Source organism: Tamandua tetradactyla, chromosome 17 (assembly GCF_023851605.1).
Source record: "Tamandua tetradactyla isolate mTamTet1 chromosome 17, mTamTet1.pri, whole genome shotgun sequence".
Classification (NCBI taxonomy): domain Eukaryota; kingdom Metazoa; phylum Chordata; class Mammalia; order Pilosa; family Myrmecophagidae; genus Tamandua; species Tamandua tetradactyla.
The window spans coordinates 6,388,809-6,414,861 of record NC_135343.1 but is presented as its reverse complement, the minus strand read 5'-3'; the positions used below and the strand labels follow the sequence as shown (position 1 = coordinate 6,414,861).

Below are 26,053 nucleotides of genomic sequence, written 5' to 3'. Positions count from 1 at the left end.
AGGGCTATCCAAAGTCTGGGCTGGCTAGACTGACTGCGAGACTCGGCTGCAGTGAGACCCCCGAGCGGCGTGCGATCTCCCGATCAGCGGCAGCTGCGGTGGTCCGAGCTACTCCCTCCCCCCTTTCCGGGCCGGCTGAGAGTATTGGAGAAGCAAGTTTCCCAAGCCGAGGCAGGTGGCACCCCTCTTTTGTGGGCGGCTTCGAGTCTCTGCTTCGAGTCCGCGGATACGAGTCTCAGATAGGAGGGCTATCCAAGCCGCGGAAGCCCCCCCCCACGGGAGGCTTCCTGGTCCGGTGGGGAATCCCCCAGGCCCGCTGCGGCCCGCAACCAGCCACAGGATCCCCTCAAGCCGCGGCAGCTGACGCCCCCACCACGCGCGGCCCCTGAACCAACGGAGAGATTTGGATCCGAAAGCCCCAGGCCACGGAGATCGGTGACTGGGGGAGACCCATTCCAAACACTTGAGACAAACGTGTGCCACGTGCGCCACGTACTGGGCAAGATAAGAAAAATAGATCCCAGAGATTTCACAGAAAAATCTTACAATCTTGCTGGGTCCAACACCCAGAGAAATCTGAATAAATGCCCAGACGCCAGCAGCAGAAGATAACTGTCCACGCTCAAAAGATTGAGAATATGGCCCAGTCAAAGGAACAAACCAATAGCTCAAATGAGACACAAGAGCTGAGACAACTAATCCTGAATATACGAACAGAAATGGAAAACCTCTTCAAAAATGAAATCGATAAATTGAGGGAGGACATGAAGAGGACATGGGCTGAACATAAAGAAGAAATAGAAAAACTGAAAAAACAAATCGCAGAACTTATGGAAGTGAAGGATAAAGTAGCAAACATAGAAAAAATAATGGATAGTTACAATGATAGATTTAAAGAGACAGAAGATAGAATTAGTGATTTGGAGGATGGAACATCTGAATTCCAAAAAGAAACAGAAACTATAGGGAAAAGAATGGAGAAATTTGAACAGGGTATCAGGGAACTCAAGGACAATATGAACCGCACAAATATACGTGTTGTGGGTGTCCCAGAAGGAGAAGAGAAGGGAAAAGGAGGAGAAAAACTAATGGAAGAAATTTTCACTGAAAATTTCCCAACTCTTATGAAAGACCTAAAATTACAGATCCAAGAAGTGCAGCGCACCCCAAAGAGATTAGACCCAAATAGGCGTTCTCCAAGACACTTACTACTTAGAATGTCAGAGGTCAATGAGAAAGAGAGGATCTTGAAAGCAGCAAGAGAAAAACAATCCATCACATACAAGGGAAACCCAATAAGACTATGTGTAGATTTCTCAGCAGAAACCATGGAAGCTAGAAGACAGTGGGATGATATATTTAAAATACTAAAAGAGAAAAACTGCCAACCAAGACTCCTATATCCAGCAAAATTATCCTTCAAAAATGAGGGAGAAATTAAAACATTCTCAGACAAAAAGTCACTGAAAGAATTCGTGACCAAGAGACCAGCTCTGCAAGAAATACTAAAGGGAGCATTAGAGTCAGATACAAAAAGACAGAAGAGAGAGATATGGAAAAGAGTGTAGAAAGAAGGAAAATCAGATACGATATATATAATACAAAAGGCAAAATGTTAGAGGAAAATGTTATCCAAACAGTAATAACACTAAATGTCAATGGACTGAATTCCCCAATCAAAAGACATAGATTGGCAGAATGGATTAAAAAACAGGATCCTTCTATATGCTGTCTACAGGAAACACATCTTAGACCCAAAGATAAACATAGGTTGAAAGTGAAAGGTTGGGAAAAGATATTTCATGCAAATAACAACCAGAAAAGAGCAGGAGTGGCTATACTAATATCCAACAAATTAGACTTCAAATGTAAAGCAGTTAAAAGAGACAAAGAAGGACACTATATACTAATAAAAGGAACAATTAAACATGAAGACATAACAATCATAAATATTTACGCACTGAATCAGAATGCCCCAAAATACGTGAGGAATACACTGCAAACACTGAAAAGGGAAATAGACTCATATACTATAATAGTTGGAGACTTCAACTCACCACTCTCATCAAGGGACAGAACATCTAGACAGAAGATCAACAAAGAAATAGAGAATCTGAATATCACTATAAATGAACTAGACTTAATAGACATTTATAGGACATTACATCCCACAACAGCAGGATACACCTTTTTCTCAAGTGCTCATGGATCATTCTCAAAAATAGACCATATGCTGGGTCACAAAGCAAGTCTTAACAAATTTAAAAAGATTGAAATCTTACACAACACTTTCTCGGACCATAAAGGAATGATGTTGGAAATCAATAATAGGCAGAGTGCCAGAAAATTCACAAATACGTGGAGGCTCAACAACACACTCCTAAACAACGAGTGGGTCAAAGAAGAAATTGCAAGAGAAATTAGTAAATACCTCGAGGCAAATGAAAATGAAAACACAACATATCAAAACTTATGGGACGCAGCAAAGGCAGTGCTAAGAGGGAAATTTATTGCTCTAAATGCCTATATCAGAAAAGAAGAAAAGGCAAAAATTCAGGAATTAACTATCCATTTGGAAGAACTGGAGAAAGAACAGCAAGCTAACCCCAAAGCAAGCAAAAGGAAAGAAATAACAAAGATTAGAGCACAAATAAATGAAATTGAAAACATGAAAACAATAGAGAAAATCAATAAGGCCAGAAGTTGGTTCTATGAGAAAATCAATAAGATTGATGGGCCCTTAGCAAGATTGACAAAAAGAAGAAGAGAGAGGATGCAAATAAATAAGATCAGAAATGGAAGAGGAGACATAACTACTGACCTCACAGAAATAAAGGAGGTAATAACAGGATACTATGAACAACTTTATGCTAATAAATACAACAATTTAGAGGAAATGGACGGGTTCCTGGAAAGACATGAACAACCAACTTTGACTCAAGAAAGGATAGATGATCTCAACAAACCAATCACAAGTAAAGAAATCGAAGCAGTCATTCAAAAGCTTCCTAAAAAGAAAAGTCCAGGACCAGACGGCTTCACATGTGAATTCTATCAAACATTCCAGAAAGAATTAGTACCAACTCTCCTCAAACTCTTCAAAAAAATCGAAGTGGAGGGAAAACTACCTAACTCACTCTATGAAGCCAACATTACCCTCATACCAAAACCAGGCAAAGATATTACAAGAAAAGAAAACTACAGGCCGATCTCTCTAATGAATATTGATGCAAAAATCCTCAATAAAATTCTAGCAAATCGTATCCAACAACACATTAAAAGAATTATTCATCATGACCAAGTAGGATTCATCCCAGGTATGCAAGGATGGTTCAACATAAGAAAATCAATTAATGTAATACACCATATCAACAAATTAAAGCAGAAAAATCACATGATCATCTCAATTGATGCAGAGAAGGCATTTGACAAGATTCAACATCCTTTCCTGTTGAAAACACTTCAAAGGATAGGAATACAAGGGAACTTCCTTAAAATGAGAGAGGGAATATATGAAAAACCCACAGCTAATATCATCCTCAATGGGGAAAAATTGAAAACGTTCCCCCTAAGGTCAGGAACAAGACAAGGATGTCCACTATCACCACTATTATTTAACCTTGTGTTGGAGGTTCTAGCCAGAGCAATTAGACAAGAAAAAGAAATACAAGGCATCAAAATTGGAAAGGAAGAAGTAAAACTATCACTGTTTGCAGACGATATGATACTATACGTCGAAAACCCGGAAAAATCCACAACAAAACTACTAGAGCTAATAAATGAGTACAGCAAAGTAGCAGGTTACAAGATCAACATTCAAAAATCTGTAGCATTTCTATACACTAGCAATGAACAAGCGGAGGGGGAAATCAAGAAACGAATCCCATTTACAATTGCAACTAAAAGAATAAAATACCTAGGAATAAATTTAACTAAAGAGACAAAAGACCTATACAAAGAAAACTACAAAAAACTGCTAAAAGAAATCACAGAAGACCTAAACAGATGGAAGGGCATACCGTGTTCATGGATTGGAAGACTAAATATAGTTAAGATGTCAATCCTACCTAAATTGATTTACAGATTCAATGCAATACCAATCAAAATCCCAACAACTTATTTTTCAGAAATAGAAAAACCAATAAGCAAATTTATCTGGAAAGGCAGGGTGCCCCGAATTGCTAAAAACATCTTGAGGAAAAAAAACGAAGCTGGAGGTCTTGCGCTGCCAGACTTTAAGGCATATTATGAAGCCACAGTGGTCAAAACAGCATGGTATTGGCATAAAGATAGATATATCGACCAATGGAATCGAATAGAGTGCTCAGATATAGACCCTCTCATCTATGGTCATTTGATCTTTGATAAGGGAGTCAAGCCAACTCACCTGGGACAGAACAGTCTCTTCAATAAATGGTGCCTAGAGAACTGGATATCCATATGCAAAAGAATGAAAGAAGACCCATCTCTCACACCCTATACAAAAGTTAACTCAAAATGGATCAAAGATCTAAACATTAGGTCTAAGACCATAGAACAGTTAGAGGAAAATGTAGGGAGATATCTTATGAATCTTACAATTGGAGGCGGTTTTATGGACCTTACACCTAAAGCAAGAGCACTGAAGAAGGAAATAAATAAATGGGAACTCCTCAAAATTAAACACTTTTGTGCATCAAAGAACTTCATCAAGAAAGTAGAAAGACAGCCTACACAATGGGAATCAATATTTGGAAACGACATATCAGATAAAGGTCTAGTATCCAGAATTTATAATGAGATTGTTCAACTCAACAACAAAAAGATAGCCAACCCAATTACAAAATGGGAAAAAGACTTGAATAGACACCTCTCAGAGGAGGAAATACAAATGGCCAAAAGACACATGAAGAGATGCTCAATGTCCCTGGCCATTAGAGAAATGCAAATCAAAACCACAATGAGATATCATCTCACACCCACCAGAATGGCCATTATCAACAAAACAGAAAATGACAAGTGCTGGAGAGGATGCAGAGAAAGAGGCACACTTATCCACTGTTGGTGGGAATGTCAAATGGTGCAACCACTGTGGAAAGCAGTTTGGCGGTTCCTCAAAAAGCTGAATATAGAATTGCCATACGATCCAGCAATACCATTGCTGGGAATCTACTCAAAGGAATTAAGGGCAAAAACTCAAACAGACATTTGCACACCAATGTTTATAGCAGCGTTATTTACAATTGCAAAGAGATGGAAACAGCCAAAATGTCCATCAACAGACGAGTGGCTAAACAAACTATGGTATATACGTACGATGGAATATTATGCAGCGTTAAGACAGGATAAACTTATGAAGCATGTAATAACATGGATGGACCTAGAAAACATTATGCTGAGTGAGTCTAGCCAAAAGCTAAAAGACAAATACTGTATGGTCCCAATGATGTGAATCGACACTCGAGAATAAACTTGGAATATGTCATTGGTAACAGAGTTCAGCAGGAGTTAGAAACAGGGTAAGATAATGGGTAATCGGAGCTGATGGAATACAGACGGTGCAATAGGACCAGATACAAAAACTCAAAAATGGACAGTACAATAATACCTAATTGTAAAGTAATCATGTTAAAATACTGAACGAAGCTGCATCCGAGCTATAGGTTTTTGTTTTGTTTTGTTTTGTTTGTTTTGTTATTATTATTACTTTTATTTTTTTTCTGTATATTAACATTCTATATCTTTTTCTGTTATAATGCTAGTTCTTCTAAACCGATGCAAATGTACTAAGAAACGATGATCATGCATCTATGTGATGATGTTAAGAATTACTGATTGCATATGTAGAATGGTATGACGTCTAAAAAAAAAAAATGGTCAGCACAATACTGCCTAATTGTAATGTAATTATCTTGGAACGCTGAATGAAGCTGCATCTGATCTATAGTTTTTTTTTGTTTGTTTTGTTTTTTTTTCTCTTATATATTTTTGTACTTTTTATTTTTATTTGTGTTTTCTCTCTGTGTTATCACTTTATTTCTTTTTTTGTTGTAGTGCTATTTCTTTCTCTAAATCGATGCATATGTACTGAGAAATGATGACCATACACCTATGTGATGATATTAAGAATTACTGATTGCATATGTAGAATGGATTGATTTCTATTGTTGTGTTAGTTAATTTTTTTGGTTAATAAAAAAAAAAAAAGATGATAAAATAGAAGGATACAACAAAGGTGGCAAAAAGCTAAAACTGGTGAATCTGGGTATCTGGAAGGGAGGAAGGGAGGTATGCTGTAGTTCTCTGTATGGGGTTTGTATTATTTTTGCAACTGTCCTATAAGTTTGAAATTATTTCAAAATAAAATATTAAAAGAAGTTAAAGTTAATACTAGAGTTTAGAAAACATTTCAACTTAAATTATTTTTCTGTTTTGCTGAACATACACATAAAAAAATAACAGAAAACATGGATCAGGACTATTTCAATAAGTAGCTAAGGTCAGTATATAAGATAAAATACCTTAGGCATACTGAAAACTTGCACTGAAAAATTTGTTAACATTTACCTGAGGCAGTCAAAAAGCATTCCCATGATGAAAGCTCTGATTCCCTATTTATCTAAATATGTACACGACTCCCATCCCCAATAAAGCACTGTTTGGCTGTTACCTGATTTTACTGTGCCTGTGCAATAGTAGGGAGGCTTTATGGCCAATGATTAAAGTTCGAGCAAAGTAGAGACTTTGGACTTTGATCGGAAAATGTATGACACAAATTCCGTGATGTGGCTGATCAAAAGGGGAAACACCAGGAGATCATTTCAGTAGAACTGTACTTTTCTGTAACAAGGGTCCAGCTACAATCTGTAAAAATTGGCCATTTATTGTAGTATCTAGTCCCTTTGCTAGGAACAGCTCAGGTGAGCCCACCTGGAGCATCCTGGCCAAAGATAGCCACACGATCTGTGCCAAATTATTCTCACCATCCCTCAAACACGTGCCAGGGACTAGGACACAGGTTTCTTTGGGTCAGTGAAGCTTCTGGTTATGTGGGCTTATTTTTTCAAGAACTATAATAGGTCTGAGGTATCTTCTTATTTCTATGAATACCAGAGAAAAATGAGGTACCTGGGCCAGGGATAGAGCTCTTTTTTGATACTCAGGACCAGGTCAATAGCCAAAGTAACAGTAAAGGGTCAGTCCCCCCACCTTGAACCACAGGCAACACAGGTAGCAGATTACACTCCAGAGATGGATGGAAAACAATGGATCTCCGCTACTTACCTACAGGAGAGAAGCAACCGCTTCCCTTACCCTCTAGAAAGGGAGAAAAACCTTTGATCTCTGGAGATCAGATGGAAAGGATCCTGGGTTTTTACTCTGATCTTTTGGAATGTAAATAAAATATCTCCAGGGGCCAGAGAACCCCTTTGTCTCAGTTTTTATGACCTAGAGGTACCACAAACGTCTGAGTTTCATCTCTTTTAACATGTAAATACCTAGGGAAATAGCACTCCAGTCTTCTTTTTGACATCTTGAGCCTTAACCATGTGAGTGCTTGTGTGGGTATGTGTAAATCACTGGCTCTTTTGGCCATTCTCTAAGCAACCCTACAAGATGACTGCCACAAGGTAGAGATTATATCTCTTTCTTTCTTTTAGCTTTTAATACTTTCTCCAAATTTTTTAAAGGTATTTTGGATATCATATCTGCAGAGAATTTAAGAGTGGCAGTTGACAGTCATGGTTCACTTACTCTATGCCAGGCACAATCCAGGGGCTTGGCCTCAATTAATCCTTAGAACCCATTATAAAGTAGGAAGTATTGTTAATCCCCATTATACAGATGAGGTGATGGAGGCCCCAAGCTTAAGCAACGTCTCCAAGTGGTACAGCAGGTCAAAGACCAGAACTGAGATTAGCACTCAGGCAGCCTGACTTCAAATCCCAGACAGCTAAGCACTATCTATGCTCCACCATCTCCCCATGTTTACATTTTGACAGATCATTCCTGTCAGTTTTCTTTTTTCTTATCTAAGATGGAATCATGCTGTAGTTTGTCCTTGCTCTTTTCCCTCAGCATATGTGACCTTCTCTGATACATCTGGTTCTCAATATTCCTTCTTCCATCACTCTGGGCCCTGTGATTTCACAGGCATCTGATGTTCTCTGAGACATCAAATCTGAAACTATAGCTCTTAAGCCCTACAGCATCAGAACCATCAGGCTGTGGGGTATTAAGACAAGAAGAAAACCCTAGAAAGAAGGTTGCCTGTGGTATAAGGTAGTCAACAGAAGGGAGATTACCTCCAATTTAATTTAAGGAACTGAGCCTGTGAACACAAGCAAATTGGCTCTTAGCTGAGAAGAGCTCTCAGTAAAATGGAACATCTCAAGGTCCTAGAAATGACTAGATGATCTAACTTCAAAAGTGGATTCCAACTGAAATGAACAATGTCCTTTAATTCAGTTCAAGAGAGATGGAGCAGCACTACATTGCAGCTCCCGAAAACAACAGAGAGAAAATGATCTGATCTTCACTCCAGAGAACCTTCAGGCCAGGAGAGAGAGAACCACAGAAGGGGATCATTTTGGAACTGTACAATTCAGATACTGCCATGAAAAAAGCATACAAGAAGTTCTGTAGGAACCCAGAGGACAGATACTATTAAATTCCTTAGGGAAGACTCTTAGAAACCAGAGCTGAGTATAAAAGAATAAACAGAAATCAGCAGGTGGCAACAGCAGGAAGGATGCTCCAGTAGGAAATTGCATGAGCTAGGGACTGGAGGCTTGGGGAGGTGAAAAGGTATTAAAGTAGCACCATTACCATACGTTTTTCATGGACTATATCAAAAGATAAACTCTCTGGACATACATGAGAAAAGCTTGCCTTAACACACTTTGTATTTACTAACCATGAACAGTTTTTAGTGAATCTTAAATTTTGTCAAGAATAAAAAAGTGTTCAACATGGGCTAGCTGTTTTAACAACTGCTCAAAGAGTATCTATAGAAGAAGATGAACTTTAAGAGTCAAGCACACATTGCTACCTATCAGAACCTGCCAAACCCCAACTCAAACCAATCCCGTCAATCTTAAAGAACAACTAGGGCATTACATAAGAGTCTACAAAGTTCCATGCACTATGGCAACTTTCCAGAAACCTAAACCTCCAGATGGGTCCCTGGACCAGATGTCCTGAAATGCAAACGAGCCAACCTTTCCAGAACATCAACTAGTTCCATACCCCATGGGTATATTTTTCAACAGCCCCTTCCAACATGAAAAAGTTAGAATGGCCATAGCCCAAATACCCCTAAAGAGTGGGAGAAAGATCAAACATGATGGTGGAGTTCTACAGAGAAAGTAGGGTTTAACAAATGAGTATGATTGCTGAATCATTATATTGATATTTCTTTTAGTCTCCAATACCTTAGAAGCTGCCAGAAGTAAAAACCTAAAATTAAAGAATTGTAACCCATACCAAACTCTGAAATCTGTTCTACAACTAATTGTTGCAATGTGCTTTGAAATTTATTGCTTTTTAGTACATGTTATTTTTCACAAAAAAGAAAAATACATATTTCTTCTAGACTCCAGTGTTTTGGAGGAGCTAGAAGGGAAAATCTGAAATAGTGGAATGGAAATTCATAACAAACTCTGAAATCTGGCTGTATCTACTTATTGAAGTGTTCTTTGAAAATATTGCCTTTTTTTCTTTTCTTTGTATATATCTTATATTTAACAACAAAAAACATTCAAAAATATCCCCTGAATACTTACCAGAGACAGCCACAGGGGAAAAAAAAACCAGTCAAGCGCAAATATTCCTAACCAACAGGAAACAGAAACTCTAGACATGTTTGGTATCAATTTTTGATAACATTGAAAAAAAATGAAAGGAGAAAAAAGTTTAAGGAGACACAATTAATTTGTAGTAAACAACACATGCAATTCAAAAATTTAATCTTAATTTTTTGCATATTAATAATTACTCTCCAAAGCAAGGAACTGAGGGACCCCTTACACTTCTTCAGCACTGCAAGATTTTCAAAGTAATTTTGCCCTCAATATCTCATATGATCACCCCCAAACCCCATTTGGCTGATAGGCCCATTATCTCAATTTCTCAGTGGATATAGAGAAGTAAACTCCTTCTCCAGGGCTAAAAGGGGATAGACCAGGTGGAGTTTGGCTCTGGCCTCACTGCTCTCCATCTCAACTCACTGACTGTATAAATTAATCCTCAGAGAATATAAATTACATTCAGTCTATGTAATCATGAAAAGCAAACTGGCATCTTTATTGTTAGCCATCTAGTTTATGGGAATAATAAAATGAGCTACACCAGCGATGCTCATCTTAGGGGGTTAAAACAGGAGATACTCACAATGATGACCCTGCTCCTGTTCCTAAAGTAGATTAACACCTACACTGACAGGCAGGCAGGGCAAGAAGACAGAGGGGTGGAGAAAGGTGAGAAGAGCAGAGGATTACAATGGGGAGACTGCAGACCTGTTTCCACACTGGCCTCTGCCATGGCTGTAAAACGCTGGTTCTGGCTACCTGATCTTCAAGGTCTTTCAGGTTGAGGGGTCCCTGACTCTCTTCATTAGAGGACACAGTCCTAGGGAAAACTGTGTCATAGGAATCAAGGTTGAGGATGACAGCTTCTCTCCTCTACAGTGCCTTTTCTCCATGCATGCTAAGGCTTGAACAGGAGAAAGAGGATCAACTGCAAGAAAAGTAAGTTTATCTTCAATCACATTGGAGGTTAACTACAAAATTCTGCCAGAAGTTTCCTGATAGTTATCAAAAGAGGAAAGTGTGAAAGTCAAATGTAAAGTGTTTGTCAAAAAAAAACAATGGCAGTTGATGGTTAGGTAGAATGAAGAGAATAGAACATTTAGATAAATATGGCATTCGCAATCTAAGTTTTAGACAGAGTATAAAGTAGATCCACTTTGGCTGAATGAATTCACTATTCTACCTGACCTGAAGTGCATTCAGGCTTCTTCTTTGGCTGAAAAATATCTCCTCTGGATATCTGGTTTTCCTGAGACCGTTATTAAACCCTGGAGGGATGGAGACTAGCTGCTGTACCAGTCAGGCATCTGGCCGCATCACAATTTATTGGAAATGACAACTCAAATGTTGTTAACAGTTGAGTTACACTGAAGTGTCCAAAGGAATTCTTGGTTTTAACTCTTGATCCTGCAAAATCTGCCCCAGAACAACATAATCACAGCATATGAAAACACACAGACCTCATCTGAAGTTTCTCTCAAAGTCCTTTCATATTTCTGAACAAAAGTTTTCCTGATCTGGGAAGCCCGGGAAGGACCTGCCTACCAAGCCCTGTGTATTTCTCTCCCCTGACACTACAGTTGTGACCAGGGGATTTGCCTTCATGATAAAAGCAAAGCTGTGATACTGCAAAACCAGGAAGATATTGAAATCAAGATGTAAAAAATTCTGTGCATCCAGAACTAATGAAGAAGGGAATTCGTGCAGATAACCTACCCCCTGGCTTGCATATATGGAACTCTGAGGAACCTCTTCAATCATAATTGGCTCCTAACCATACTAATTTCACAGCTGGCCTCTACAACAAGTAACCCTAATCCCACCATCCCCTATCATTGCAGCTCCTATACACCAGTTTTAACTTGCCATTCCTTCGAGTTGGAAAACCTACTTACAACACTTTGAGGGTCAGTTTCCTCGAACTCTGTGAAACTATTACACAGACCAGAACGATTCAGATTGAAATCCTCAAAGGACTCTAGAAAAGCAGTAGAAATTGCTCAGATCAGGGCAATATGCTCCTCCTGAGACAGTGTTGGCAGGCTAACCATGCCTCTTTGATGTGAATGGGTACAACTCTGAACAAGGTCAGAAGAACAAATTTGATTTTCTGTGTACACAAGTATATTAGTGACAGGACAAACCAAATTATCTTACTGATGTCTATTTGGACATTTTATTTTTGTTTTTATAAATGGTGCAAGTAGGAAGTTAAGAAAGACAAATGTTCCACCCCAAGAATAGGCCCCAAAGCTGGGGGAGAGGAAGGGAAAGTAGGGCTTAGATTTTTCTCAACAGTCCTTAATAAGTTAAGAGAGCCACTGTGTAGACATCTTCCCACTATTAAAATGTGTCAAACAGGAATTTTATTCTTAGTCATAGGCATGAATGAGTATTCTGTGTTTACTCTGTTTATCTGGAAAAAAGTCGGGTATGAAAGCCAAAAAGAGTGAACTGGTTCCCAAAGCAAAAATGGACAGTCAGTATCCAACTGTGTTAGTTAGATTCAGTTGTCAACTTGTCCAGGTGAGCATACCTAGTCTGGTTGCTGCGGACATAAGCCACTGGTACGTGAACCTCATCTGTTGCTAATTACATCTGCAGTTGGCTAGGAGGCGTGTCTGCTGCAATGAGTGACGTTTGACTTAATTGGCTGGTGCTTAAATGAGATCACAATATAGCACTACTAAGCAGCTCGGCATTCCTCATCTCAGCACTTGCAGTTCAGCCCAGGCCTTTGGAGAGGCAGAAAGAAATCACCCCGGGGAAAGTTGTTGGAACCCAGGGGCCTGGAGAGAAGACCAGCAGAGACCATCCTGTGCCTCCCACGTAAGAAAGAACCTCAGTAGAAAGTTAGCTGCCTTTCCTCTGAAAAACTAACAAAATAAATTCCCTTTTATTAAAAGCCAATCCGTCTCTGGTGTGTTGCATTTCGGCAGCTAGCAAACTAGAACACCAACCTTGGACTAATTTCTCTCTGTACCCACTGCCTCCAGTCCTTAACTTCCTAATATGATATATTTGTCAAAAAAGCAGATTGAAGTGCACACACAGAGAGATAAAAAGCAGATTGAAGTGCACACACAGAGAGATAAGACAATTCAGGCCAAAGTTGATGCGTCAGTCTGTAGCAGATTAAAAAATTGCTAGAGTGATGAGTGTGTTGTTCTTGCAGGATTTCAGCTTTAGAAGCTGCTGATTTTACAGGTGAAGAAATGTCCGCAGGTGTTGGCAGAGGAAAGGAAGTATAAAACTGTCCCCGGAAAACGTGAGCCACAGATTTGCCAGATGATCCCCAAGGTCCTTTCCTTCCATCTCAAAACCAATTTATTAAACAGACTATGTTTTTTTTTTATGGTTGTTTTAATTTTCCAATCCAAATGATAAATTTCTACTGAAACTCAAGTGATCCTACTCTGCAGAGGATCTGACACATGAAGAAAGTAGGTGGATCCTTTCAGAATGGTGGGACATGAGCCCCAATTCTGCAGCTCAAGCTTCTCTAGAAAAAAATGAAGGGTCACATGAAATAGAATATATCAAGTTTATCATGACAAAATGGCCCCATGCATGTCATAAGGTCTCAGAATCTATGGACATACACAGTGATTTGGATTGAATTCTCAAACACAAATGGTTACCACGGTACTTCGTTCTTATAAATGGGAAAAAAAAAATCAGAAAGCAAACTGCCCAACCCTAAGCAACTGTCAAGACAGGATTTTAAGTCCTTGGGTTCTGTGGTTTACATATTTCACTTTCTCCCACTACTTTTGCTTTCAAGAAAACACTGGGTATAGTGTGCTTTTAATCGCTAATGTGTACCTTTTCCAAAAAAACCTCAAAGAGTTCATTTAAAAAAACTTTCTTTAGACCTGCATTTCCCTAGCTGGGTGCTTGGTGATAAACTCATCAGAGCAATGGGTAATCATAACAATATTTTTTATTTTTATGAAACTTTAACAAACATTCTCTCCTATTGATTTTCACGCTTCAGAATTAATATCTCTCTTTAACAGATGAAGAAACAGTCTTGGGGTTTATGTGACTTGCAAAGGTCACTCGGTACAGTGACTAAGCAGGATGCTAAGGCTTTTTCCTACTGGTCACAGCTGTCTTCATTAAACCACTTAAAGATGCTGTTGACTCACACAGAGATGGCCCCTCAGACTGTTTTTCAATTCAGGTCATGGGTCAACATGGGCATGCCTCGGGGACAGGTGAGCTTTTTTAAATGGGTAGCTCAGACAAACAGGTGGCTATATACTCAAGGAGTAACAAAGCCTGAACTGTTGGAAACCACAAATGTAGCCTCAATTAAACATATCCTTATTGGCCCAACCCAAGCAGCACAGACTGCTGCTCCTTAGAGATAGGTTCTTATACAAATGGCCAGGCTGAAACATAAGGAGACTTTGTGACACAGAGGTTAGGTAGCTGACAACTTTGAATAGCTATTTTGTGCAAACACAATACAACTTCATAGAAACCGGGAACATAAACAGAAGAATTCTTCCCAAGGCACTCAGCTACTTCCCAGGTCTTTGCCTGTGAGGGGCCAATTCACATCTCTCGAGCTGGCTAGAATCAAGCTTAGAGGATGTCAGGGGTCCAAGCATGCAGAGATAAAGGAGGGAAAACCCATCACACAAGCTGGAAGAGAAACAAACAATTCTTAAAGTATAAACATCTGCACATGCACATACACACACATAAATGTAGCACAAACCAAAAAATGTTAAGGACATGCTACTTTGCTGCACAGAACATTGCTATTTTTGCAGAACATAAAAGAAACGGTGGCCCCTGAAGTTCTGCAGCACAGCAGCAGGTCCTGGTTGAGGAGGAGTGAACAACTGCCAGGTCAGATAAAGTCTAGAAAGCTCATCCGATAAGTGTTTTGAGTAGGTTTCTAGACAAAACGGGGGACAAGGATGACCAATGAACTAACCTAAGGTAGGAAGGTGGGCACAGGTTGCTTAGTTGCCTGGACAAGAAGTCTCTGCAGAGGGGTCAGGATGCTGATGCTGTCTCCTCAGGCATGCTGCTGAGTGGAACACATCTCGTTGTATGACAATCAGGAGCAAGGATAAGTTCTTCTTTCCTTCCATCCACAAAATGTTTCGGGTACTCATGTGCCTGTCCTGCACCAGGTGCTGAGGGCACAGCTGGGCTCAATCATGAGAATAACATGCAGGCAATGACCAGGGAGGTGATTTCAAGACTGAACTGGAAGAGAGAAACAGCTAAAGCCCTACCAGGAGGCATCCCAGGCTATCCTATAACTGGAGAGCAAGAGAAGGACTCAAGGTTCGGGGGCTCAAAGAGTCAGCATGATGAGGGGTGACAGCAAAAGAAGGTGAAAACTGAGCTAGAAGTTAGAATCCTGGAAATGTTCAGATTGAGAGGTGTAATGAAGGAGAGGGGCCTGCTTTCATCAAGGCCACCTCTGGCTGCTCCAATCTGAGAAGTCCCATCCTTCCCCTGAACATAATTTCCAAAAAGTGGTACCTTCTCAGATCAAACAAAAGTTACGGAAGATAGGGTGGAGGATTTTTTCTGAGCTGCCATCCCTGTTGGTGAACCTGACTAATGGGAGTGGGGTGAAGATCCTAGAAGAGGGAAAATGACAGGCAACAAGTGCTTCTGTCATCCCAGGGCCAGGTGGAACTGGGCCACCCTGCCACTCTCCACATGGAGAGTCTAGAGACAGAGGCCAAGTGTGGAAAAAGTGCCAAAAAGTCTCAGAAACAGTTATAAAGTAAGCATCTCTCTTACCTCACGTGGAAAAGAAATCAGGTTGTTTAAAACCATAAATACAAGAGATTATTATGAGCCAAGGCTTACATATGATTGGAAATAGAAGCAAGTTCTCTTCTTTGAAAGATCATAAAACCTCTACAAAATTGCTACACAAATTTGCTGTGAATGAATTTCTCTTTCTGACAATCACTGAAGGGGAAGGGAGGAGAGGCCATAAAAATAAGATCCTCCCTAGCTTTGGAGAGGCTAATAAAGAGTGACCTCTTTGGTCTCTAAAGTGATATTCCAGAGCTACAGACAAGTCATTCTCTGGCAACTTTTTACTCAACCCATCCGTCTGCCACCCCAACCACAAATACACATCGAAACTTGGATTTTAATTTTTTTTCTCATGTTGTTATAGGATCGTAGAGATCTCCAGGGAAACAGGCATTTTTATGCAGTAACCAATGACGACATGGCAGGCACAAATGAACGTGGTGACATGGCAAATCCAAGATTTCCTGGATCAAGGAATCAGCTAGACTGGCTCATTCCAATTCTCACTCCAACCCACCTCCTCAAAAAAAACTTTCCCCAGCTACAAGAATACAGACTGGCATCCCCCAACAAGGAATTCCTACCTCTTCCTCGTCCTACCAACAGGGAGGTAGATCAGAACCATCCGCACTGTGACTTGCAGACCTGCGTGGCTGCCTGTTTCTAACTCATAAGATAAAATAGTGGGAAAGTGGCACCAGCAAGTCTTGAAATCGAAAAATCCCGGACTACTAACACTAAAGAAAATCTGAATTCCTTTTCAGTTCAGTTCAGAACTGAAAATCTGAATTCAGTTCCACACTGAACTGAACTCTGTGAATTGACAGCAAAGGGACTTTAAGTGAAGTTTAGGAACCAGATTTGAAACAGGATTCACTTGCCCCTGGGACCTTCCATAAAAACTTCAGATTCCCTTCTCTGAAATAAGGAGAAAAATTTTTGTATTGGTATGCCGAGAATACAGACACCAATAAAATTGGAAGTATTTCTTATTTCTTTGTGGTCTCTTAGTTTCCTCCATGACCTGCCACGTTATTGCACATAGTATAATGGTTAATAATTCTAATTTTGTCAGGATATTTGGAATGCTTTGGTGAACATGGCAAAGACCAAAAAGCTATACTGGGTGTCTCCTGAGACCCCAGGAAACCTACTGATAATTTTTGTTTGCTAGTTTTTAAGGTATCTTTTTCTTGCAAGGTAAGGTCTCTTGTTTCCCCAAGAAGCTGTTTCCTTTTCTCGTTTCATCTTTTTCTTCCATATCCAAGAACTTCATCAAATGAATAGTTTTACTGCCCTGCACACTAATATTTAAGAGGGGGGACTAGGAGGACGGATGGAAGGTCCATGCACATAAGTGTTATTTTTTCAGATGTGGATTTCCCAGAATGGTGATTCACATTTCTTGTGGGTATAGTCCTATTTGTTTCCCTATCTACTATCGCAGAATTGAAAAATTCCAAATACTATAGCAGACTTGCATTTAGGGTATGTGCAATACACAAAATACTTAAATGACCACTGAACATCCAGAGAAAGAATGCCTATCAGATTGCAAACTCTGCAGAGACCGGAAGTAATAAAGCTGCTCAGAAACGCTTGGGACAGAGAGTTCATCCATCTGCCTACCATCTGACTGGACTGAGAAGGGTCTGAAACGCTTTCTGCTTAGGGATTTTTTGAAACACATCATTGGGGAGTGGGGGGCAGTAGGTCTCCTAACACCATTCGTAGATAACCTGTCCCAGATACTGCAAGGTTGATCGTGCTACTTAATTTTCACAGGAATGTCAATTTCAAGTAATCTATTCGGTATCCTCACAAACCAATGAAACATCCCAAATCAATGATCACGGACTATTATGTAGCCATGAACATGATGCTCACATGGAATTTTAAATGACACGGGAAAACGTTTATGTTCAGGCTAAGGCAAAGAACCAGAACAGACAACTGAAAACAGTATTAACTCAGAATGTGAAAATATATAGGAAATATTTAAAAGACTAACATGCGAAGTACTGGTAAAGGCATGGAGACAGGGCAGTCTTCTCCATCTTTTTTTTTTAGCTGTTTTTAGTCATACATTTGGCAGCATCTATCAGTATTTCAAACAATTGCACCATTTCACCCAGGAATCCCCTTTTAGTGGTCTCTCACTGAGGCAATTTCAACGTGTCCATGGAGACGCACAACAAGGAAACTAACACAAGCACAGACTGCAACAGCGAAGGCGTAGAAATAACACAGTAGCTGGTTATCAACAGGGATGGGTTAAATAAATGATGGCTCATCGATTCTTCGGAATAATGCTATGTAGCCACAAAAAAGACTGAAGTTGATAAAAATAATGACAAAAAGACTAAGTCTCTATGCCATAATTTCCTGTAAAAAAAAAATGCACTAAACAATACGCATCCAATGTGTCCTACTTGTTTAAAAAGAAAATGTACCCAGAAGGGGATATCTATAGAAATACCCAAAGAAAGGACTAGAAGAATATACTCCTACCATTAACTGTGGTTCCCTCCTGAGGGGAGGAGCTTTTGCTGCAAGTGACAGAAAAACCTCAGTCCCGGGCGGCGGCGGTGAGGAAGAGCTCGGGGTGGCCCACGGGTTCTGCGGCAGGCACGCCTGTCTGGGTAACTCGGAAGGGAAGGGCGCCATGGAGACCCCATCTCTACTTTCGTCATCTCCAGCGCCCCGGGGGTGACCCGGACCCCCTCACAGACAGGCCACCCAAGCGCAGGCGCGCCCCTCGCCTCCATTTAAAAGCCACGCCAACTTTCCCAGAAGCCTCCAGGACCCCATCCCTCACGTCTTATTGGCCACGGCAGGGCCACGTGCTCACCCACACCAATCACTGGCCGGGGCAGCAGAGCCACCAGGGTTATGTGACCAATCAGGGTTTACCCCAAGAGAGGGGGAGGGGAAGACTCCTGAACCAATTCAGGCATCTGCCAGGCAGGAAGAGGGAACTCACCAGGACACGGCGGAATAAAGAGAATCCTGATTTTTTAACTACAAGGTCCTGTATTATTTGAAAACACTGGCAAGATTATATCTGTGGTTTGTTTTTTTTAAATCTAATATGAAAACATTTTGATGCCGGAAAAAAAGACTGGAAGGAACTACATCTGGAGATTGTGGTAATCCTCATTTGCTTCATTATTTTCTGTATTTTCCAAAAATTATGTAAGGCATTTTAATAAGAGGGAAATTAACAATTATTATTTTTAAAGTGCTCCCCAGGTCTCAATGTTTTGACCTTCAAGGAGCACAAACATTCTTGGTGAAACTGTGTAGTCATTTCTGGTTCAGGAAAAGCTGGGAGGATAGCCCTCTGTCCCCTGCCTTTCTCTAGGCTGGACTGTGTCTCCTGCAGACCTGGATACCTTCAGTGACCTGGGACCCTTACCTGCTATGGCCAAGTCCAAAAAGTTCCCCCTGGGACCCACCTCTCACCGTCCTGTACCACCACTGTTCCCATCTTCCATCTTGGGGTGCTCCGTCTGCTGGCTGCCCCCCTCCCCTTTTTCCTCTCCCAAATAACCAACTACCATTACCATTCCCTCTTAGAAGTTGATTTTTCATGTTTATGGGCAGGTAGCAGAGAAATCTCCTTTCCCATTAGTAAGCAGAACTCCAAAATATAAAAAAGAAAAGCAGAGTAACTTTGGGTGAAGCATTTTAAGACCCACACAGATTACCCTGCTAAGACCAAGGTGAAGGAAGTCGTACACCGCCTTGGAACATCTATCTTCCCCCGATGCTGGAAGAAGCAATATTTGTTTGCCTAAACCACCATCATCCACAACTCTGGGTGTGGGGGTATAAAAAGTATGCCAGGTGAGTTCTGACACATCCTGCACTAATTTCAGGTAACTCATACTAAACTGAAAAGAACAGACTGATGGGTTTCATTCTTAAAAAGTACCTGCCCTGCCCTCTGCACTGATTTTTTGAAGCATGGGACTGACACCAACACCAATACATCTTGGTCCACAAAACCTCAAAGGTAGATACCAGAAACAACCTCAGGTACAAATATTGCCAAAAGGGATGTCAACAAAGGTACCCAGAAGCCAGGGGACAGCTGGAGAACGTTGGAGATTTGCATGCTCATGATAATTCTATTTTGCATCAGAATAGCTTCCACAGCTGCCTGCCCTCCAGCCCTAGCCAGGTTCTCTACTGTAGGCCTTGGGTCTGTTGGTTAAGCAAGCTGGATATCTAATAGGTGAGTCACAAGGAGAGCTACTTTAAGGACCTCCACTTCCTCCTTTCCCCCATCAGCATTAACTAAAGACATCACCTGTATTATGCCAAACATACGTCCTTTACTTCTAGTCCTACGACCAACCTAGTGAGGTATGCGTTATTTGCCCTACTTTTCTAATAAAGACACTGAAGCTCAGAGAGATCAAGGAGTTGCTCCAAGTCACACAGTGACTGAGCAGGGAGGCTACCCCAGGTCTGTCTTACTTCAAAAATCTGTCTTTTCTTTTCTGCCAAGTCACAAATCCCTCCATCCAAATAAGACCAAGGTCAAGGTGAAAGCCCTACCAGAAAATCCCCTTTCCTGGGACACATGCTTTTCTGCTGTCTGACCGTCACCCTGTAGAATGTGCCACCCCAGGCCCCCAAGTTCAGTCTAGAAAGAATCTCTCTCCTCCTCGAGGGCAGGCCTGATCTGTCTTACTTATTTTTTTATCACCTGGGCCTACCCGATAGAAGATGCTCAGTATACCTATGCCAAATTGAATTAAGCGTGTTCCACAACCTTGTTGCCCAATGCGTGTGGCAGCTTCAGGAGCATCTGGGAGTATGTGAGAAATGCAGCCCCAGCCCAGACCTACTGAACCAGAACCTTCTATAACAAGGTCCCCACATCTCATGGTGCTGGGAAGTTTGAAAAGCTCTGGGCTACGCCCTCCAACTCATTGTATACACTCTTTTCACACTAGTGTAGAAGATAAACTCGCTCTATTCTGAATCATCAGTTGGACTCACACCACTGTTTTACAAGCTGCACAAATTCAAGCTGTCTCTGGAGGAACTTTACCCAAGAAATTACTTCACTTAACATGCCAGGTGGTCCCCAATCTCTCAAGGTGAGAAACAGTGCCTTCGCTAAAGACTGCATACATTTTTCCCATTTTCATTTTTAAAAGTTCATATTTAATGCATGCTTATTTCATGCTGTAAGGTATCAGTAGTTGTCATTTGATTTTCCATGAAATTATTCAGAGTTAAGTACCCACTATCAGTCAGAAATTTCTATTTTTTGGACAAGTATCCCTGAGAAGTCCGTTCATTCCCCCATGCCTCCTATCAGGCCTCTCTTCTGAACAAGAGCCCACAGGGATGGGATACTAGGAGAATAAGCATACAGCAGGCCCTGACCTCCAGTTTTTTGCCATGGCTAGATGGAAGACTGGGGACGTGCTAATCAAACATTTCCAGATGCAAATAATGCATCAAGTATCATTTCCACTATTTAAATGTGAAACTCAATTAGATGCTTGCTATGATGCAGACAATTAAACCACTGGCATAAAGCCACCACAACTACTGAGTCACTGGGCTATTTTCAACAGCTCACAATTTGACCTCTCTTGGGAAAGAGATGTCACTCTGTACAGGGAATTAGCAGCCAGTGCCGTGAGCATGAAGGAAGAACTGATGGCTCATTTAAGGACCAAATCATATAATGTTTTAAAATTTAAGAAAAAAGGACTGAAGCTCTTTTGGTTCTTAAGGTGCAAAAAGGAAGACTGAAAAGAAAAAAAAAAGCATGTAAAGATAGTGCATGCTGCATGCATTATTTAGTTTCAGCTGAAAAAAATTTCTTAACTTTGAGTCTTTTACTTCAAATCATGTAACAGTGTTGAGAGTCAGCTACAGAGACTAAAGAAAGAGTGCTTAAAAAAATACAATGAATTGAACTTAATCATAATACATAGCAAATGAATTTTTCTTTTTTACCATTTTCATTATTAAACAGCCAGAAATAGCAAAAAGGGTCCAAACTCTTTTAAAAGACCCGAATGGTCTTTAAAACAATCGTTATTTTCTACCTGAGGAAGAACTCTTTGATGAATTCTTTAACGGTCTGAACGCTCTCCCATCATACCAGAGAAGTTTTTTCATTGCACTAATTAGTCAGGCCTCAGTTGGTTCCTTTCTCCGAATGTTTAACTCTTTGGGGGGTAACATTTTATTAATAACATATTTCCTGTAGAATGTATTCCCTTCTTTCGCCTCCACAGGAGTCACTCTGGGGAGCAGTGAGAATAAAACCGATTCTAGATTCTACATTTGAGCGCAGTGGGACAGATCAGCAAATAAATAGAGTCATCGACTACCAAAAAGAAAATAGCTAAAAGAGCCCATTTACCATTCTCCTAAACCACACTCCACATCTCTCTGTGCGATGGAAGATAATTATTGACTGTCTTTATGTTGCACACTTTATTTTTAACTAAATCTTTAAAGCAGACTGCGGAGAAAATGCCAATACTTGTACTGTTCCTAGCTTGACTGTGTAATGAAACAATGGGTTTTTGTGTGTGTGTGTGTAAAATAGAGGTCCAGGTAGTAATAACTCTTTTAAATATTGTATTCCCATTTCTTTGGGAGTTTTGTTTTAAATAAATTTGGAGGTTATTTTTGGTAAGCATTTTCCTTTAAGGAAATGAGTGGCAGAAAGGTGAAGCTAGTCTTGCCCTTGAATTTTGCAGGTGCCTCCCCAGGACAGCCGCTCCTTGCTCCTTTTTAGGTAAGCCATGAGAACCTTCGGTCCCCTCCCGGGCCTGGCTAGGTAAACTGGGAAAGGGCCAGCTGCCTGGGCAGAACTGAACCTTGGACGGAAACTGCTTTAGAACCAATTAACTGGGAGGTCCAAACAGAAAAAACCCTCCTCTGAGGAAAACAAGGTCTGGGTTCGAAACTATTAAGACTGCCTGAGGTCAGGTCCCTGCCTGTAAATTAAGTTTAAAGCTAGTCACTATTTCACCTCTAAAGACACAGACTAGTCAACCTATGGAATTTGGAACTGGATACCAAAACGGAGGGTAGTAAAGACTAAATAAAACTTGGCACTTTCCCCTCTTGGCCCCGTTCTAAACAGACCTGTTGAAAAACCTGTTGAACTCGAGGACTTTTAACTTTCCCAATCAAAGCCCCTCGGATACATCCTTGGGAGTTTTCAGCCTTTCCGGAAGTGCGTGTGTTTTTAAGGTTTCCATCTTGCTTCATCAACCATTCTGGTTACTAATTATTTATGAATCACAGTGCTGAAAACAAAACTTTCCTACCTTGAGCACTTAAGGAGTGCTCGGCAGAGCAGTGGGGGTTTGTCAGTTAGGCGGGGAGGTTTGGAATTTGGCTCCTAGACCTGTTCCTTCCCCGGGTTTACCCACCCAGTGCGGCTCTTTAGAAAGGTCAAAGGTGGTGCCCCTTGCTCGGTCCACAGAACTACACGCTGGCATCCGACCCCGGAGGCTCCCGGCTGCCAGGCGGCGCGCGGAGCCAGGCTGCACGGCCAGGCGACAGGCTGGGCACCCCACCCGGCCCCGAACCGATGCCCACCCGGGAGGCCGGACAGCCCGCGGGGCCCGAGCGCACGCCGCCCTCGCCTGGGGTCTCGGGCTCCCCACACTGCGGGAGGACGCGCGGTGGGCACCCTCCAAAGGCTGCTGCCGGGGGCCACGACCCCCCAGTCGTCCCCGACAGTATCCCCAAACTCCCGAGGTTCGGGGTGCCTCGTCCTCCGCTTCCCGAGGCAAGACGCGCACGGACCTCGCCAGTCCCGCCGCCGCTGAGGTCCTGCAGGACGGGATGCCCCCGGCGGGGTGCCACCGGGGCTCGGACCCACCTCCCCGCGCCCCCGCACCCCGCACCCCGGGTGCCTGGCGCTGCGCAGTCTCGCGCCCAGTGCCCCTCCCCGGCCCCGCGCGTCCCCAGCGCCGGCGAGCAGGTGGCCGATCCGCGCGCCCGCGTACTCCCACCCCGGGCGACCCCGCGCCCCGGGTCACGGCCCCTTACCTGCGAGCTGGCCGGGGCGGCCCCCGCAGGGTCGGGCGCGAAGTGGGCCGGGGAGACGCACCTCCCGCCGCCGCCGCCGCCGCCACTGGGAGCCGAGGCGGCGAGCGGGCGCGGCGAGCTCCTCCCGGGCGGCGGCGGGAGGCGCTGCTCTCGAGGCCGCCGCCGCCGCCGCGGGTCTCCAAGCTACGCGGCCGCCGTTCCGGGGCCGCCGGCGTGCGGGTCCCTCGGCTCCTGCGGGAGGCCGGTGCTCGCGCGGCAAACTCTTTGCGCACGCAGGGCCGGCGGGGAGCGCCGCAGCCTCTTCCTCCTCCTCCCGGCTCTCCTCCCTCTTCCACCCCTCCTCCTCCTCCTCCTCCTCCTGCTCCTCCTCGGCCTCCTCCAGCTCCTTCCCTCCTCCTCCTCCTCTTCGCCTCAGCCGGACCCCGGGCTTCCCGGCGGCGCAGACCCCCGCGCGCCGCGAGGCCCCGGGAGGGACCCGCAGAGGGGTCGCTCCTGGGACGCGGGGTCCGGGCTGGACGCGCGCGGGGCGGGAGCTGGGGCTGCGGGTGTCGCGCTTCCAGGCGAATGGGCGGAGAGGGGAGGCCAGGAGGTGCGGGGGGGCGGGAGAGGGGTTGGCGGCCAGGGTCCCGGAGTGAAAGGTGTCATCCGGAGGTAGGAAGAAATCTTCCTCCCCGGCCTAGGGCCGCCCTCCGCCCTGCCCGCCGCCACCCCGCTGTCCCGCGCGCGGAGGGGCGCCGGCCTTGCCGGACAGGTCTGCCCGCGGGGCCCGACCCAAGGCGCGGGGCACGTCCCGGCAGGGGCCACCGCGATTTGTGGTTTTTTTGCGGGGTAGGGGGCGGACATATGGGATGGAGGGGCCAGCGAGGCCCAGGGTCAGCGCCGTTCGGGGGAGGACATTGGCGGCTGCTGGGGACAAACGCTCGGCGTCTCTTCCAAAGCGAAGGTGGCCGGTCCGGAAAATGGGTCAAGGATGGCTGGGGAGCCGCTGGCTGCCCCCTCCCCTGCGGAGGCTCGTGGGGGTGCGGGGCTGCTGCGGGAGACGCCGGGCGCGCACTGCGCGCTGCCCCCCTCCCCGCCCCCCTGCCCTCCTCTCCTTTTGCACCAGTGCAGGAAATGTTCCACTGACCTACATATTTTTCCAAACATACGTGACCTTTTTTTTTTCTCTCTCTCTCCCTCTCTCTCTCTCTCTCTCTCTCTCTCTTTGTGGGAGGAGACAGGCGAGAATCCAAGAAGAGGAGAAGCTGGAGAGAGCGGCGCGCGAGCAAACAGGGAGGGTTTGTTTTTGTGTTTTGTTTTTGTTTTACCAAGGCTCCCGCAAACACCGAACGCGGACAGAGGCCTGCGCACCTAGTCCCCGGGAACCGGGCGCTGCTGGTCCCTGCTCCGAGTGGCTCCGAGACCGGGTCGGGTGAGAAGAGGACACACGCACCCGGCCGAGGGCCGCAGCGCCGGCGGCGTTCACCCAGCCTCAGCCTCCCCTCCAGCCCCGGGGCGGCGGCGTTCACCGCGCGGAGGCGCCCGGGGAGAGGCCCGAAGGAGGGGGAGAGGTGCCCCCCACCTGGAGGTCACCCCTTCCCTGACGTCACTTAGGTAGAGTGCCTGACGCAGAAGCCTTCTCCAGATGTCCCTCCTTCCCTCACCCGTTCCGGCAAGTGGCCTTGGGAAGGAAAGCGGCCCCGCTCGTCCCTTTCTGTCCTTTTCGCTTTTGTGGCCAGGAGCCCACTCGAGCCTTCCCCACCCCCACCCTCACCCCCAGTCCCAGCACCAGTCTGAGGTCGCCCCCCACCTGATTCCAGGACCCTGGGTTTCTCCTCTGGGCTCTCGAATTCAAGAGAGGCGCGGTTGGATTTAGGCAGGGCCAGCGGCCCTTTATTTGTTCATGCAACCCCACACGTCAATTTGATCAAAACGCTCACACTGAGCTCCTCCCCCCCCCCCCCAGTAAAGTAGGTCATTCTCTTTATTTCCCATTTGTATTATTTTTTACTAATTCTCTTCCTGAAAAAATAATCAGCCACAAGAAGCTTTGAGCATCCTAAAAGAAGCTTTTGTTCTTAAGCTTGCTTTTGACATGGGGAGCTTTTCAAGAAGGAGGCATTTAGCACATCAGAGAGTTGATGTCCCTCCTTTTTTTCCAAAAAGGGGTGGGGGGTTGTTTTGTTTGTTTTGTTTTGCTTTATTTTTCCACCTCTTCATCTGCCCTCGGGCAAGTAGGTTTCACCCTGCCCTTAAAGCGTAGCCATGACTAATATCTACTAAATGATAAAGCTGTGTACTTTTAACCGGATTTCACGCAGAATTTAAGGCCTCCTCCCTTCCTTTCTTGCTTTGAAAGAGGTTCCAGCTCCCTCCCTCACTATGCCCTTTTGGGAACTAGTTGAACAATGCTTAAGTGATCTTTGAGGAAACTG

General features: G+C 43.6%; 1 protein-coding gene across 2 annotated transcripts in view; it reads right to left on the bottom strand.

Moving 5' to 3' along the window:
- Nucleotides 1–23,700, bottom strand: part of NPAS2 (neuronal PAS domain protein 2) — a 201,325-nt gene extending 177,625 nt beyond the window's left edge. The window contains exon 1 of one of the 2 annotated variants that reach the window (XM_077133889.1): nt 23,640–23,700. The gene's annotated coding sequence lies outside the window, so the exon portion shown is untranslated. Of the gene's footprint in view, nt 1–18,101; nt 23,074–23,639 lie in introns of those variants that run through there. The other variant, XM_077133891.1, reaches the window with a different exon arrangement.
- Between the last annotated feature and the right edge of the window lie 2,353 nt (nt 23,701–26,053).